Source organism: Euprymna scolopes, chromosome 6 (assembly GCF_053919585.1).
Source record: "Euprymna scolopes isolate OS-2025 chromosome 6, ASM5391958v1, whole genome shotgun sequence".
In the NCBI taxonomy this organism is placed as follows: Eukaryota; Metazoa; Mollusca; class Cephalopoda; order Sepiida; family Sepiolidae; genus Euprymna; species Euprymna scolopes.
In genome coordinates, this window is record NC_136487.1 from 12047237 (window position 1) to 12050698 (window position 3462).

The following is a 3462-nucleotide window of genomic DNA, read 5'->3' on the forward strand; positions in this document are numbered from 1 at the left end:
ATTATGCTTACTAAAAAATATTTAAAAAAGAAGTAAGTTGTCAGGGGAGATAATTAAGTTCTGTTGCTTACATCACGTAATGAACGTAATTCAAAATGTTGGACAAAATTTATTCCTCAAACTTCATCGAAAACTGTTTTTCATTAATAATTATTTTCCTACCGTATCGTTTTCTGTAATTTTTGGATATGTTACTATTTGCGAGATGATAATTACGAAGGTGCAATCTGTTTTACTGGAAACTCAATATCTTTTCGTTATTATAATATAAAAGCACTTATTTTTCTGTAGTTTTGTTTTAAAAATAGGCTTAATTCTTATGAAACGCCAAAAGGATTAATTCAACTCACCCGGTATACAACTGTGGTCTTGGTGAACAGTAAATGTATCTTGCTTTCAAACGTGTTTATAAGATCATATCGTTTCTCAAAATTATGATGTACAGTCCAGTAAGTAACAAGCTTTTATTGACGAGTTTCTTTCTTTCCTTTTTTTTTTAAAACCATTCAAAGATCACCGCCCCTTATCACGTCCCGCTCCACCTCAAATCAGGAAGTGATCTCAGATTTGTTGTCGATTGCAGGAGAAATAGAAAATAGCACAAATGAATGAAACGATAAGATGATATGTAAAGAAACAGGCGTGGAATTTTTTGCGGGTGGAGAATGGAGAGATCTTTTTTGACCTCTTCCCTTGCTACCCCCAGTCACCAATTCAAAGAGTTAAAAATAAATAAATAAAGCGTTAAAAAGAGTTTTAAAAAAGCGTTAAAAAAAAAAAGCACTTTTTTCTTTTTATAGTGTTTTCAAGTTGAATGAGGCGCTCTTACCGGGGAATGCTGACGAAGCAGCCGGGGCAACCCTGACACTTTTTCCAAGTCAGAGTGCCTCTCCTCGAGGGTGCTAACTTTTCAATCCCACTTTACGACTATATATATATATACAAAGGCCAATCTGTTAAACCTTAGAAAAGCCAAATTTTAAAAACAATATGGCGGCCTCGAATATCGTACATTTAGTCTAATAAAAAATAATGAAAAAATAATAAAAATGAATTTTTTTTCTGGTTTTATTTCAGCCTTTGGGTCTAATGATGTGCTTTATAAAAAATAAATAGTTTTTATAATTTTTATCTGTCAAATAATTTACGCCGCTAAACTATACATTTACCGATATATATATATATATATATATATATATATATATATATATATATATATATATATATATATATATATATATATATGGGTTGAGCATAGCCTATCCTGCCTTGACAGAGTACAAAATAGACTTTGTGGTTTAGTGGGGATGCCCTTTTCTCTTCCCTGCAACCTCTCTCCCACAGAAGAGACGTTGCGAGCCTGTCTTTGTTTTATCGTTATTTCCAGGGCAGGTGCTCGTCTTTTTTTTTTTTTTTACACAGTGATCACCACTTATCAAGGCCCGGAAGCCACTCAGGGATAAGGGTTATTGCAAGTACATTACGTTAGTGTGGAGATTTGATGAAGTGTTTACTTAAGGGGGCGGTTCATTAGGAATTTGTTAACGTTGGACTTGAAGACATTCAAGTTGTAGTCAGGTGGGAAGCAGGCAGACGGAACAGAGTTCCATAGGCATGCAGTTCTAAGAAAGAAGCTTTGTTCATGGAATCCACGTTTTGATTTAGGCACAGATAAAGAGTGGGGGAAATTTTTCACAGTGGATTCAGCTAGACGGGTGTTTTTCGTGAAAGATTGGCGAGGGGGGACCAGAGATTGGAGTTCAGACGAGCACCTGCCATGGAAATAACGATAAAACAAAGATAGGCTCGCAACATCTCTTCTGTGGGAGAGAGGCTGCAGGGTAGAGAAAAGGGCATCCTCCACTAAGCCACGAAGTTTATTTTGTACTCTGTCAAGGCAGGATAGACTGTTTTTAGCAGCTCCTGCCTAGATATGGCAACAGTATTCCATCCTTGGATGTACTTGGCTTTTATATAGATAGAGAATTGCATCAGTAGTGAGATATCTTCTGGAGCGGTAGAAGGATCCCACCATCTTTCCAGCGACCTTGGCAACAGACTTGATGTACGTGTTCCATTTCAGATCAGGAGTAAAGGTCAAGCCCAGAAGCTTATCAAAACATGGGGCCTCACCCAGACGAGAGCCATCCATCCCAATTGATGCCAGATGGGGATCAGAGCGTTGATGATGTAAAGATAGGAGTTTGGTTTTGGATGCATTAAAGGTAACCAGCCACGTCTTCCCCCACTGAACCATGCGCTCGAGATCAGAGGAGAGAGAATCAGAGAGAACTTTGTCATTTACAGCCTTTGATGTGTTGCCATAGATGGTCGTGTCATCAGCATAGATGTCAACGAATGATTTAAGTATGTGTTTAGGGAGGTCATTGATGTAGATCAGGAAGAGAGTTGGGCCCAGGATTGACCCCTGAGGGACTCCAGCATTTATATTGCAGGCCTCTGATTTTTGTCCATCTACCACTACTCTTATGAGCCTATCGGAGAGAAATGATTTAATGATTGAGAAAACATTTCCAGTTATACCGTAGCTGGAAATCTTGTGAAGTAGACCCTTATGCCATACCTTGTCGAAGGCCTTTGATATGTCAAGAGCAATTGCCCTAGAAAGGAAGCCTTTGTCAAGAGATTCACTAATCCTGTGGGATATAACCGTCAGCACATCTGCGGTAGATCTTGCAGAGCGGAAACCATATTGAAGGTTGTTCCTGCTGAGGTGGTTGACTGTTTCTCTATTTAATATGGATTCCAGCAACTTACTCATAACACACAGGAGACTTATTGGTCTGTACTGAGAGGGAGATGACTTATCACCTGAATTCTTAAATACAGGGCAAACTGATGAGATCTTCCAGGGAGTCGGAAAGCACTTCTCCTTAAGGCAGCGCTTAAATAGTTTCGTAAATATGGGAGTGAGTTCTGGTTGAAGCTTTTTTAACACTATAATTGGGATGCCATCAGGGCCAGTTGCTTTACTGGAATCTAGGTTCTTGATTAGCTTGGCGACCTCATGCACGGATATTTGTATGTTACCTAGCTTGTTCTGTGTTATAGGAGGAAATATGGGGAGTTGATGGCCTTCGTCGCATAGGGTAGAATTAGCCAATCTTCCATGAGAAACACCCGTCTGACTGAAACTACTGTCAATAATTTTCCCCACTCTTTATCTGTGCCTAAATCCAAACGTAGATTCCATGAGCAAAGCTTCTTTCTTAGAACTGCACGCCAGTGGAACTCTCTTCCGCTTGCCTGTTTCCCACCTGACTACAACTTGGACGTTTTCAAGTCCAACATAAACAAACTCCTGACAAACCGCCCCCTTAAGTAAGACACTCTAACTAAACATGCAATACTGATGATTACTACAATACTATCTCATTGATTACTGTACACGCAATAACCCTTATCCCTGAGTGGCCTTCGGGCCTTGATAAGTGGTGAACC